The following is a 14,419-nucleotide window of genomic DNA, read 5'->3' on the forward strand; positions in this document are numbered from 1 at the left end:
CCTGCGCTGGTGCTTAATATTTCATCCTCATGGCTCCTAGGCAGAGCCAGAATGAAAGCTGATTTCCTGATGGAACAGTGCTTTGGCTTTTAGGGGGGGTCAATCCAATTCTTTTCAAGGGAAAGGGTGGGGGAGAGAGAGTGATTTCCCTCTTCACTTCAACGCAGCCAGAGTAACTTTAAAAATCATAATTCAAAAGAGAAAGGACGATTACGACCTGGCATGTGCACTGCAAACCTGCTGTTGAGTTTAAGACAAACAAGCGATCCCAAGGCCTGCAACACACAGCAGCTGCATGGCTTCTAGCAAAGGGTTCTGATTACAGTCCTGGCACTGCAGTCTGACCCAGCAGCAAGCTGGGCTGCTATCACACAAACTGAGTTTAGAGGCCTCAGCTGCATTGTTGGAGGCTAGTGGCAGGAACGTCGCTCGTTACCTCGTGGTGGGAAATCTGTCAGCGAACCAGGCGTTGGGAGAGATCGAGCTGCTAAGATAATCGTTGAATGCCCACACCATTTTCTTTACATGGCCGCTAAGCTCACTTTCTCCTTACGGGTCCACTTCCATTTCTCCTCCGAGTACAGAGATGCAGTATCTAATGTCATACATTTCTGGGGCCCCTATCCCCTGCAGTCCCTGCCGGGATCCAAGATTCAAACAAAGCTGGAACCATGCATCTGATCCCCTCAGGAGGTGACGATCAATTAAGACCTGGAGCCAAACCACATCTGGCTTAGATTTTGCAAAACCATGAGACACGCTATGTTTTCCCAACCAAAGACACCCTCCAGTTTACTCTCTCCCAGCGCCACGCAGAAACTTCATTACAACTTCATTGGGGACACCTTCTTCTTCCAGAGACCCTTGCAGAATTTCTCACAGTAAACATGCCATTTGCAGACACAGATAGGGAAACTGAGGCACAACGTGGCAGAAACGACTTGCCTGAAGTGACGCACTCCATCAGTGGCAGAGTGGGGGCAGAGAATGCCTGGTTTAGATTGTGATCTGCCTTTCTGTTTCATGTGTGCACCGTGCCAAACCTAGGAGGCTACAGATCCCAAGCAGCCCTGCTGTACAGCTAAGGAATGAGGATGAGAAAAAGAGACCTGGAAGGAAAGGAAGGAAAACGGATGCATTCGCAGCCCTGGTACGTTACAGTTCTGAGACCATCATGTGGCCCCACCCCTCCCCATCTCCGGTTTCGAAGAAGGGAGATGTCCCTCCAGACAGGTGGCAGGGAACAGCACTGCTCCAGAGAGGTGCTGCAGGGTTCAGAAAGGGCCCTGTGCTCTCTGTGGCGGGCTCAGAGCAGGACAAAATGGCTTTGAAGTCCAGGCTGTATTATTCCACGACATCTCTTTTGTGTGCCTGGCCTAATTGAATGGTTATGGTGGTACTAAGCAGCCCCTGCGTGCCAAGAGCGGAGTCAGCCGAATCTCTGGAATCGTGTAATTTTTTGCATGACCGAGCGTGCAGATGTAATAAAAAAAGAAAGGGGAAAAAAAAAAAACCCGGGCCTTAAATTAATCCCCAATTGACAAAGATGAATGGTTAGAGAGAGCTGACTTATAAACCTGCTGGCATGGAACTCAGCCCCTTTAACAGCTCCAGGGACTGAGAAGGACCACTCCAAGCCCTACTCAGAGATGGACCCCCAGAACAGAGGTTCCCTGCTCTGCATGTGGGTGCCTGCTGCACAAAGCAGTGAGAGGCTCGTTAGCAAACGAGGGTTCATTAATGAGCCTAAGGGTTGTTAATTACCCTCTGGCCATACGAAGCATTGTGTGGGACCCATCGGAGTGCACGGAACTTCTCCCCGCTACCACCACAAGTGGGAGAGGAGGCCTACGCAGCCACGTGACTGACAGGAGACGCTGCAATTCTGCGGTCAGTTTCACTTGCCTTTCAAACAGCGCCATCCTTATCCATACACAGACTATGCAGCTGAGTAGGGCACCCAAAAATGTGGGGCCCCACTGGGTCTTAATGTCCATCCACCTGCCTCTTTCTGTCGCCGTGCCGTGGCGCTGTTACTCCGGACAGGATCCTGTTCAAAGTGAAAAAGCATGCCAGACTCATTGGCACAACACTGAACCCATGAAAGAGCCATTGAGGTGGTAATAAAGCTATTCAACAGGTATTTGCCAACTCCACGTATGTACAGTCAGTCTCTGTATTTACTAAGAGAGTCAACAAGACCTGAGTTTAAAATTTGTTCTAAAAATATTTCATGAGTGTGTTGCTGAAGATTATAAAATCACACCTCTAAAAAAATCGTTGTTCCCTCCCTCCCCCAACTATCATCAGACACAGGGGCTCCACTTTAATAGCCCTGCACGCGGCACCATAAATCCTAAGGAGAGCCCTGCTTTCAACATAGAGGAAACCCCTCTTCCTTGCTTCAGTGAGGGGCAGCCATTTTGTGAGTAGTTCAGATACAGTATCCTGGAAGAATCACACACACTGCACTCCCTCAAGTTCTGATCCCTCTGGGCTTCATAAACTACTCACATTAACTTTGCTCTTGACGGACTGGTTGTTTTGTCTTCATTGACAATGCAAGGCATTGACACCAAAAGCATTTCTTCATGCCTGGAGAATATTCCACAGAGCTTAGGTTGACCGGAGACAGATCCCTGAAGTAAACATCGCTCACAGCACACCAAAGATTTGTCTAACACGTACGATACCCATGAAAGGTTTAACCTGGAGCAGGATGATTTCTGGAGATGCTGAGAACACCGCCAGCCAACAGACTGGAGGACACACTGCATCCAACTTGGCATTAGCTGATTGAACATTCTAAGACTTCCAGAAGGATTGGAAGTCCCATCTGAGACCCATCTTCCTCCATCACAAGCTCTTAAATACAGCATTTGTCCTTCTATCTCCCAGACCTTCAATCACTATGATATTGTTGTGACGTAGTGGGGGTACCTTGCTGGTTGCTATGCTGGGGCTGTGGGTGACCCCCACTGGCTGCTGTCTGTAGCACGGCCCAGCAGGACAGGGGATGAGTCACTAGGCAAGGGTCTCGCAACCTGTCCGACCCGCTACCCCCCAGGGAGAGGAACAAAGGAAGGTGGAATGCCGCCCCTGGCTGGGGGGCAGGGCTGGAAGAGAGTTTTAGTTTCTGTCTGGGATCAAGGAGGAAGCAGCCTAGGCAACAGACTGGGATTTAGGGGCCCAGGCTCCCCCATCTCAAGGGGGGGCTGAGGCATCCTAGCCTGCCCGGTAACCAGATTACATCCGTGCTGTGCTGTATCCTGGAGAAGCAATAAACTCCCCTCTGTTCTACTGGCTGGTGGAGTCTGTTCGTGCCATTACGGAGGTGCAGGAGACAGGAAAACCCCGACGCGCCGTCACAATTGTTAAGAGGCCTGGGTGATCTGAGCCCAGCACATCTCCTAGTTATAATCCTGGTGTGGATAGTGATTTGGGGCAAGTCACCCAACCTCCCTGTACCTCTGTTTCTACAACTGTAAAATGGGGATGATAAGGCTACTCACCTGACCACGAGAGAAATGCTAAGGGACATTTTCTCAAAATAGCCCACAATCCAGTCTCGCCTCCTCACCGTACCTGCAAACTTGGCATTTCGAGGTCTCTAAATCACCTACACTGAGCCTATAAAAACCTGTGTACGCACATCTTTGTGCTAGGATGTCACCGTAAGAGGAGATCTCAGTAAGACCAATCTGAAAAACTGCCCTCTGAAGGGTTACAGTGCTCTGACAACGAAACAGGCTAAATGAAGTAGACAAATTTATTATTACTCCAAACACGACAGGCTCTCCCATAATACACATCAGGAGGCACAAAGAAGGTTTTCAAAAATCAATCAGTTGGATAAAGATTTATTAATGTTATTCTTAGCGCACTTTAATTGCATGTATAAATTAAAAATGAGCTAATTCTGTACTGGGCAAAGCAACTGCACTCACCTAAAGAAATTGCACTTCAACTTTTAATTCCATTTCAATTGCACACAGATGCACAAAGTTAACACCATGCTGCATAGAAATCAGAGCCTTTTTCAGATCGGGCACTTAAAAAAATTGCAGTCACAATTTGATTCCACTTCGACTGCACACATACATTTTTTAAAAAGTTACTGCTGTGCTGTGCAGAGCGGCATTAATTGAGTGTTAACGAGCTGTCAGATCAGTTTCCCACTGTCCTTATTATCAGATGTCAAGGTTTCAGGGATGCCCCAATTACACGTAATCAAAGGCTATTTAATATACAAAAAACTGATTCTTAGCCACTTGAGCTGATTAACCAGATGTCCCTATTATCTGGGTTCCAATTAGAGCTGGGTGGGGATTTTAGTGGGGAGTGGTAAATAGTTTATTTGTTAAAAAAAAAAAAAAAAAAAACCAACATTTTTAGGTCAAACCAAAGTATTTACAAATTCAAGTCAAATTCAGCTCATAATTTTAACTAACTAAAAGAAATGGAAATGCAACATTGCAACTTTTTGTTTCACAACTACTTTTATTTTGAAATTTAGCTAGATTTAATTTTTTTTAACAATGCTGTTCAGTCTATACGACACAGGTTGCTTAGATATTATGTCAATGGGAAGAACCCTGAAAATCCACAGATAGCCACTGCTCATTTTTGCGGCTACAGATGCGGATGTGGATACACATTTTGTATCTGGAACTTTGCAAATTTGCAGTATCTAGTTTATATCCGTGGATGTGGATGTGAATATCTTCAGATCATTTTTGCAAATATCTGCAGATACCAATTTTGTATCCATACAAGGCTCTATCAATGAGTATGCTATAAATGGGGAATTATAGGATCCAGTTCAGGAACTCATCTTTGTTCAGAACAACACGCCAGCTTAAGAGTTGTCCTGAATCAAGGCAATAGAAGTAACAGTGCCAAACTCCTGGAACCAGGATGGAATTAACGCAACGGCCAACTAGGCACACATGTAGGGTCCAAATATGGGGAAGGAGGAACCCAAAATGAGTGTGTTTTTGTTTTGACCTGATGGGCAACCTGAAAGAACTTTGCACACTTGAATGACTGGTCATGACGGAGGCGTGTCTGGACCAAATCTGAGTGAGTGGCATTCTATCCCCTGCACCAGGTCGCAATGCTGCTCACTCAAGTGCGTGACGTTCTTTCAGTTTTCACTCAAAGCCGCATCAGGGGATGAGTGGGCAGACAGAGTCTTCGTACACAGTTGAAGGTCATCTTGGCATACCCCCCAGAGCCATAGAGGGAGGAGGGCGCTGGGTAAAGAAACTGTTTCCTTCTCCAGCACTGGCAAGTGAACTGGCTGCAATGGGAATTTACAGCTGTGGCCTGGAAGGCAACATCCCCCAGGTGTATTGTATTCACCTTCTTTCCATGTCTCTGCTATTATTCACGTTGGAAGATAAAGGCCCAGATGTGTGTGTTTGCCTCAGGTCCAGGGATGAGTTAATGTAGAACTAAGCAGGGCCTTCAAACTGCTACTCATTTTCCAAGTCTTGGCTCCAGCTTTATTTTTATTGGCCCTTATTCCAACCAGGGAATGAAAGAAAATAACCACAATTGTCCCCCCAGAAAGAAAACCCATCTTTGTAAACACAGAACTAGAATCAAGCCCGCGTGAGACAAGCTCTGAGATTCACCAGGGACACAGCAGAGAACAAGAAGGAAAATCTTTCTGCAGCTGCAGAAAGCCTAGAGTGCTGGTCGACGGCGAGAAGAAACTTTGCTCTCCCCGTGGGTCATTAATATACAATACTTCAGTGACAAAAATCACAGCAGGCCCCATTCAATCCCCCTCACTCCTGTGAGGGTCTTATGCAACAACCAAGTCCATGGAGGAGATTAATTAAATTCAGGAAGTAAAGAATCGTCCCCAGGTTGTCAGAAAATTCCCTTCCTGTGAATTCCCTGCAGACTGGCTGTACACACACACACACACACACACACACACACACACCCCGCTCCTAAAAAACACCCCTTGTCAACCACAGTGAAAGGAAAAGAGATTTCTGCTCTCTTGCTAGCCACCGTTTGGCTGGAAACATCACAGGTACCTGGAAAAGCTGAAGAAAATGATAAAAGCCCTACTCTGGACACAGTCAAAACTTCAGTGTCAGGCCTGAGAAACAGCTCTGAAAACATCCCTTCCCTTCTGTGTGGAAACACTGGCTTTGCTTTTCATCCTCCCACAGTGACAATTAGTGAGACATGGGACTTTAACTTACAGGAAGCATGTTGGGAGGGAAATTTAACATTTCCCAATGCTGTGATTGCCACATAGGGAGCGGGACTAGGACCTCAAAGAAAAGAAACCAACGCATGTCCATGCTGTTGGCCTATCCATAAACACACAGCACTGATACCCCCTGAGCTGTGTCCTATCTGTCTGATTTCTAAGTGACTTAGATTCTGCCTGTGGCTCATTCTGTGCTTGGAAAGATCTCATCAAAAAACTCTAATTACTTCTCTCAGGAAATTTTGGGAGAAACTTTTTTCAAAATTCCATGCAAAATGTGACCTCCCCTAAATGAAAAGCAAAAAGATTTTCGTTTGAAAGGGGGGGGGGAAAATCAGTTAAAATCCGTTTTGTTCGTATTTACCAAACTTTAAAGTTTCAAGTTAAAAAAAAAGATGACAAAATTTAACAAGGAGTCCTACAGCGCCGTAAAGGCAAATACATTTATCGGGGCATAAGTTTCCGTGAGCTGGAGTCTGCTTCGTCACCTAAAAGGGAAGACTACTGCCCAAAGGAGTGTTGGCTGCAAAGCCATTTATTTTGCATTCAAAATAACTATTTGACTGGTGCTCTTGAGAGGGAAGTTCAAAAGGTGCGTTGTAGCATATTCAGACACTCAGATCTGCACAAGCCCGGGCTGGGCTCTGTTAAGAACTGCAGGGTCGGTCTATGTCCAGCAGCCTCAAGTAAGAATCCTTTTTATAGGCATTGCATCCAATGAGACAACAGCATCGATTCTTGCCCCAGACTCAAACCCCACACAGAGAGGAGAAAAACCATAACTTCATGCAACACAGGGCTCCCTAGGAAGCCTAATCCGAACTAGCTAGTCCGTGCCGCATGTAGCTGTGCGGCACGGGGTCTGAACTAAACGGCATTTAAAAATGGCGCCAGCCGGCTTTATGCAAATGAAGCCCGGGAAATTCAAATCCCGGGCTTCATTTGCAACTCCGTATGACTACATTACCCCCCCTAGTTTGAACTAGGGGGGTGGTGCAGACATACCCTCTGTGACATGGCAACAGATCCATGGAAAGGCAGCGCTACCCAACAGGCTGGGGGTTCCGTTACCAAACTGGCAGTGTGATGGAGAGCTCATCAGAACACTTTCCGACTGGACTGGGCAGCAGAAGGGGGACAAATCCTGCATTAGCAAGACAAGGGAGGTGGATTTTTAGGCCTACCAGAAGCATAAGGAGCCCACCGGAGCAGACACCACTTGGCAAGGACCCCCCCCCCATGTGCCACGGAACAATTTGAGCAGCTGCGTGCGGAAGGAAACGGGCCGTGCCACACAGCTCCTCGAGGACACTTGAGATGAGAGACCGTTTTAAGGTGCCAAGGAGAACGAAGCAGATTCTGGTAGACGGGAGTGGAACAAGGCAAGAGCAGCGATGAATCTCGACATACTACACGAGGACAAGTCAAAGCAGCGGCGATTATAGTGCAGAGAAAAGAGATAGTGTCATGTACTTACAGTCCCCAGGTAGACTCCGCAACTGCTGGTCAAGCATTCCCTTCAAGCTTGGTCAGGCACTTTCTGGGGGGCAAAGAAAACAGGGTCTGAGGACTCTCGGAACGTGGATATTCTCAGCAGAGGACGTGGTGCTTTTTAAGGAAACCACTAAAGGTTTGCAGAATAATAATCATATGCAGCGCTGACAAAACACCACACGTGTTCAAAGCACCATGCAATCATTAAGCTACTTTCATCTCTCCCTGCAGAGACAACCCACAGGGGATACACGGGATCAGCTGCCCTCCCATATTTCCACCAGGGTTTATATTTTTTCCTTTTTTTGTGGAGAGTGCCTACCTCCCAGTATTGACAGTTACAACAATTATGCCTGCCTCGCAGTATCAGTTCAGTAAAATATTCTAACTCAGACCAGATCAGAAAATCACCCTAGAAATGAAAGTACCGTATACATTTTCTTACCACCTCTGACTATTATCTCCATTTTGCAGATGGGGAAAACAGAGGAACTGATGCAAGGAGATTTGCCTAAGGCAGTGACACAGCCTGTACGTTGCTAGGAAATACCAGGTGATGTTATACAATCTTATGCATTCTGCTGGTCTGAATGTATGGGCAATAAGATCTAGGAGAAATGCTTGTTGTTTCGTTATGGTGCAGCTCTTCTGTGAAGGTGAGCACATCATCAGGAAAAGTCTGTTCTCTGGCTCTGTGTCCAGGTCATTTCTAAGATGTAGAGCGTCTGCTCATAGGACAAGTGGCCATACAGGCAAAATGAAAACACAACATCCTTTGAAGAATCAGAATTAAAATTCATTCCTCTAGCCCACACGGCTATCTAAGAGTTCCTTCAGATGCTTCTCCTAACTCTAACTAAACTAGTCAACACTCTTGAGTCTGGGAATCTCATGGGAACAGCATCCCATGCTTTAATTTGGAACTTCCAGTCCTCAGAAAAAACTAAGTTTGATCAAACATAAAAGAATCAGAGAGGACAACATAAGCCAAGCTTCATCCAAATAGCCAGATCTCACCAGCTTTTGGAACTTCAGTAAGATGATGATGATGATGGGCACATTTGATACACACACACACACACACACACACACACACACACACACACACACACACACACACTTTTAAGTCTCATAAAAGAAGCTGTGGGTGGGAAAAGGGCTGTCACAAACTCTTTCAAAATGTGTTCTTGAGTTGTTTCCCCCTCTGCCCAGCCTGTTGTTTCTCATTGTTGCTTTGTGCTCAGAGGACACCACCCAGCGACTGAGGCTCCCAGGTGCTGTGCATGGCACACGCATACAGTGAAAAGTCAATCATTGATCAAACAGCTCATCTGCTTACCCTGTACAGTACTGCAAGCTCCACAAAGCAGCGCATCTGTCTGCTTGCTTGTTTGCAAGGTGCCACAGCTGCAGGGCTCCAAAATAATAAGGACCAGTTCCTCCTTGATTGGAACACCACTACTGTGACATGGTACGATCACCTTGGCATCACTGTGGCACAAAAAATGAATCACTTTCTCTCTGGGTTATGGGGGAATCAGGCTTGGTATTGAGAGACAGAGCTGCTAGGATTGCCTGCGCTGGAATCAATGTGTTGGAATGGAAGACCCTGCCTGATCAATGGAAAACCAAAGACCAGAAGACACCCGCTGCCAAGGCACCTGGACATGTGAACGCAGCACGGCTGTGTCCACAGAACTGGGGGCAGTGAGTTATTCAAATGCATCGTCATCCCCACCTTGCTTAGGTAGGCAGGTCATCTCAAGGGGAGGAGAGCTGAGGGCAAGGGGCTCCTGTTTGGAGGGCCAGCACGGGCTGACCAGACTGGAAGTCTTTCTCCAGCCTGTGCCTTCAGAGAGATTGCAGCCTCCTGCCTGACTTCCCAGATGGGCCTATGAGTCCCAGAAAGCTCATACGCATCATTTCACTTCCTCAGGATCATTAGCGGGTGCCCAACGGGTTCCTCCCTCTCTGGGACATCCGGTCTTGTGTCCTGCTCCCTATACCACGGAGGAGTGGCTTGTCCGGCCGAGAGCCACAGGCCTCATCCTTGCCAGAGCAGCATCTCTCTATCCCAACTCAGCACTCACTCCCCACAAGGAACGGAGAATTCCCTCCCCTCAGTGGGGCACGTGGAAGGAGAGGGAATTCTTGCCTCTTCCTGTGGGGCAACCTGTCTCCTATCTCCTCCATGTGTGGGGTGATACTATTTGGTTTTTCCTTTCTCTGCCCTTCGTGGAATGCTGGATCCTCTGCCTTCTGATCTGCAGAAATGTATTCATGTATTCATTTAAAAGTTCTCTCTGTACTCAAGCGGGTGCTGCTTGTAATTGCTGGCGGCCAAAATCTGTTCTGTTTTTTCTGGCTGAGGTACCAGGCAATCATCAGCTGTAATTATTTCGAGTCTTGTTACAGATGGAACTCCGAGCTTTTCCGTCTTCAACAGAATTCATTATTCAAATGCAGACTCCAGCCGTCTGGAGGGGCTTCGGGAGGGACGGCTGCAGAGGAGCGGGCTGTGCCGAGTAGTGGTGAGCAGTGATATGGTGGGTGGGCGGACGGGAGAAAGTGAGGACAATGGGGTCCCCTGCGTGAATCATCCCTGATCTTTTCTGGGATCATCCTCACATCCGGGCCACTGACAAGCTGCAGTGTGGTTTTGGACAGAGGGAAAAGGCGTGCATTGCGGTGAGAACTCCTCCCGGGCCAGTTAACGTGGAAGCCTCGGGAGCCAGTCGTTCCAGTGGTGCAAATCGGGATGCCTGGATTCTACTCCTGGTTTGAGGAGGGACTTTAGCCAAGTGGTTTGAGCAGCGGGTTGGGAGACGGAATTGCCAGGCTCTATTGAGAGCTCTGCCATGGACCTGCTGCACGAACTGGGGCATCTCTAGAGGACTTTGGGATGAGTGGATGTCAGATACCAAAGATCACTAAGGTGGACACCACACCCACAGGGGAAGACCCCGCCGCCTCTCCCCACTAAGGATGTAAAATGTCAATCAAAATAGTTAACTGGTTAAACGATTAAAATCATATCACAGAAGTGAGGAAGGAGCCCTGTGTGTGCACCAGAGCTTGGCGAGAAGTTTTCAATGGGATGGTTTTAAACCCAGAAAATGCTGATGTGTGGCGACAGAAACCGTTCCCCGGGAAGGATCTGTTTCAACCAATTTCTCGTTTTCAATACATTTTGGGGGGGACAAATTCACATCCGTCCAAACATCCTACTCTGATATTTTCTAAGGGCTTTACCTTCAAACAAAAGTGTTTGATCAAGGAGGAGGAAAACAATCACATTGCTGGTTTGTGATCATTGAGATTGTGACAAGAAAAAAAAAATCAAGGTTAACTCACAGTGACTTGAATTACTTTGGAATGACTAGTAATGACAACAGTGATGCACTTTAATTCCATTCTGCCAGATCCTCCCTTCAACACCCATTTCCCCCTCCCACTGAGAAAGGGCAATAAGCTATAGCGTGCTAGCCGAACGACCCCAGGGAATCAGACTGAGCTAGTGCAAAGTTCATGTCAGAGACATGCGAGTGGCTTCCTCTCAATCAGTCTTTCTTTCCGCCCAGAGGAGAAGAGGCGAGGCAGGGGGGTTGACTGTGGAAAACCCCCTGGATTACACATGAGCAACTGCATGCTTTTAGACTGACTTGAAATGTATTGAGTGCCAAGACAGAGCCTGCATATTGGCACAGTGGCTAGCAAAACGGACCATCCAGCTGGGCTTATATAAATGAACCAAGCAATGGCATAAGAAGGGAGCTACCCACATGCTATTACCAGTCAACTGCCTGCAATGCACCAAGTGGCGAAAGGACCTGAGCACATTAATACATGCTAATGCGCCCTGATGAAAAATACTCTAGAAGAGGTAAAAGTCTTAGCGGGGTCGCTGTGTTAGTCTGTAACTTAAAAACCAAGTAGTCCTGTGGCACCTCCGAGACTAACAAATATAGCAATATAGATATGTAGTGCCATGAGCTTTTGTGGGTTCAACCCACTTCCTCAGATGAGATGATCTTGAGTGGAGAAAAAAGCGGGGGGGGGCTCAGAATAAGAAGGGAGAGGGAGAAAAAATGACCTGCCAATTGCAGTGCAGGTGCTAATGAGGTTAACTGAGAGGGATGGAGATGTCCCATGCTTAGCTTTTGATATCAATAGGGTGTTGAATGCAAGGCAAGGTGGTGTTTTAATACGTTAACTGGTTCAGGTCTTTGTTCAGGCCAAGCCAGAAGGTGTCAAATTTGCATATGAAGGTGACTTCTGCCCTCTCTCTCCCTGTAGCTGGCTTGTAAAATTCCTTTGTAAAAGCAGGGCTACTTTAAAATCCATTCCTGAGTATCATAGAATCATAGAATCATAGAATAATAGGACTGGAAGGGACCTCGAGAGGTCATCGAGTCCAGCCCCCCGCCCTCAAGGCAGGACCAAGCTCCATCTACACCATCCCTGACAGATGTCTATCTAACCTGTTCTTAAATATCTCCAGAGAGGGAGATTCCACCACCTCCCTTGGCAATTTATTCCAATATTTGACCACCCTGACAGTTAGGAATTTTTTCCTAATGTCCAATCTAAACCTCTCCTGCTGCACTTTAAGCCCATTACTCCTTGTCCTGTCCTCAGAAACCAAGAGGAACAAATTTTCGCCTTCCTCCTTGTGACACCCTTTTAGATATTTGAAAACCGCTATCATGTCCCCCCTTAATCTTCTTTTTTCCAAACTAAACAAGCCCAGTTCATGAAGCCTGGCTTCATAGGTCATGTTCTCTAGACCTTTAATCATTCTTGTCGCTCTTCTCTGTACCCTTTCCAATTTCTCCACATCTATCCCGGCAGGTTAAAATGTTCCTCTACAGTGTTAACATTTTGAATATCTGATTTGTGTCCATTTATCCTTTGTCGCAGAAACTGTCCCGTTTGGCCAATATACACGGCAGAGGGGCATAGATGGCACTTGATAGCATGTATCACATTAGAGATTGTGCAGTTGTAGGAGTCCCTGATGTGGTGACTTATGTGCTGTAAGGGGTAGGAGGTCTGTTAAAAGGCCAAGGGCGCTGCAAAACCTGTTAGAGAAGGAGTCTCAGTAGGGTAGCTGTGTTAGTCTGTGACTTTAAAAAAACAAGGAGTCGTCCTGTAGCACCTTAGAGACTAATATATATATCTATCTAGTGTTATGCGCATTTGTGGGCACAACCCACTTCTTCAGATGAGAGCAGAGAAGAAAGGGGAAGGAGCGAGTGGATGAATCAGAGCTGTGGTAAAAGAACAAGAGGGGAATAAATGCAGGGCACTGGGAAGTGAGGAGGAGGAAGGAGGAAACCAGGAAAGGTTTCGGGTCAGGAGAAGCAGAAGAAATGGTGCTGCGCATGCAAGCAGACACTGCTAGAGAGGGGACTTAGAAGGAAACCCCATCTAGAGGCGTAGCAGAGAGAGTATCAAGAGAAAAAAACTGAAAGGAAATCGAAAGGGTGAAAAAGGGGAACAGCTCAAAGAGCGAGGTTTGGAGGAAAACAGATCCTGACAACAGTAAACGAGACGCCGGCCCACAAGGGACCGACAAAGTGACGGAAACCAGTTCAAAGGTTCCTAATTGCCATGTGAGGTCCCAGCACGTGAAGAAACCCTGGGTACGGCGAAAGGAGGCCCGGCCGCAGCAGCAGCGGATCTAAGGAGCGGTTCAAGCCAAAGAGCAGCAAAGAACAGTACAGCTGGATTGGCTGCCACGGTGAGGAAAAGCTGAGTCTTCTCTGACACGACACAGCGTGTTGTTCTCGCTTTTGTTCTCGCTAATAACAATGCATTCAGTATTAACTGCACAGAGCGAGGAGGAGTCGCCTGTACGAGTTCACAAAGGTTGATGAGTGGTAACCTATAGTTTATTATGATAAGTAGTAAGTAATTGGTAACTTTCCATATTATTTATGCTCCTGGTATAATTCCTGCGTTTTCTAAAAATTTACAAGTCTCTTGTCTTGGTTTGCCTCTGCCTCTCGCCCCCCTTAGCCTGGCAGGGTCATGACAGCCCCTCAGGACAGTGCCATACGAACACATTGGCATGGGGGTGAGACCAGGTCTAGCAATTGCAAAGCCTGGTTCATAGTTCAGCATGGAGGCTCAAGGGCAGACCTGAACTCATCAAGTGCACAGGGCTGGGTGGGACTGCAGCGGAAGGCATATCTGAGCTGCCTTTACTCTCGCCAGCTCGGAGACTGAAGCAGCAAAGTCCTGAGGGCCCGATTTCATCATGGCTTAGCCACCCAAGTAACAACCCTGCACTTCAAGTGGGATCATATAGCCCATACTGCCACCACTTTGTGGCTCTCAGTTCCCGAGCTAGTTAGACCCTATCCAGCCTGGGTATGTTTAGCTAAGCGGCAGTCAGAGACAACATTCCCTCTAATGTTTCCATTTCTGTGTGGAATACATTTTGTTTTGTGCACTGAGGCATGCACATATGTGCACCACCCTGAAACACATACTGCCAGCTGTGGGTGCTCTGCCAATCAGCTGGGCATCATTTGAATCTCTCCTGGGCGGCCGCCGAAGAGCTCAGTTCACAGAGAACATGGGTCACAGGGTGCGACCGCAACCTTGACGTACCCTGCGTGACGGGGCTGGAAATGGAATCAGCTTTCCCAACCTTTTGCCACAGGCTCCAGACCACATGCTCCC

General features: G+C 47.3%; 1 protein-coding gene across 1 annotated transcript in view; it reads right to left on the minus strand.

Moving 5' to 3' along the window:
• The window catches only part of OPCML (opioid binding protein/cell adhesion molecule like), a 1,026,659-nt gene that overhangs the window by 968,098 nt on the left and 44,142 nt on the right, over window positions 1-14,419 (minus strand). Inside the window, exon 2 of the mRNA XM_075909407.1 lies at window positions 7,713-7,775. The gene's annotated coding sequence lies outside the window, so the exon portion shown is untranslated. The remainder of the gene's footprint in view (window positions 1-7,712; window positions 7,776-14,419) is intronic.

Source organism: Pelodiscus sinensis, chromosome 26 (assembly GCF_049634645.1).
Source record: "Pelodiscus sinensis isolate JC-2024 chromosome 26, ASM4963464v1, whole genome shotgun sequence".
In the NCBI taxonomy this organism is placed as follows: domain Eukaryota; kingdom Metazoa; phylum Chordata; order Testudines; family Trionychidae; genus Pelodiscus; species Pelodiscus sinensis.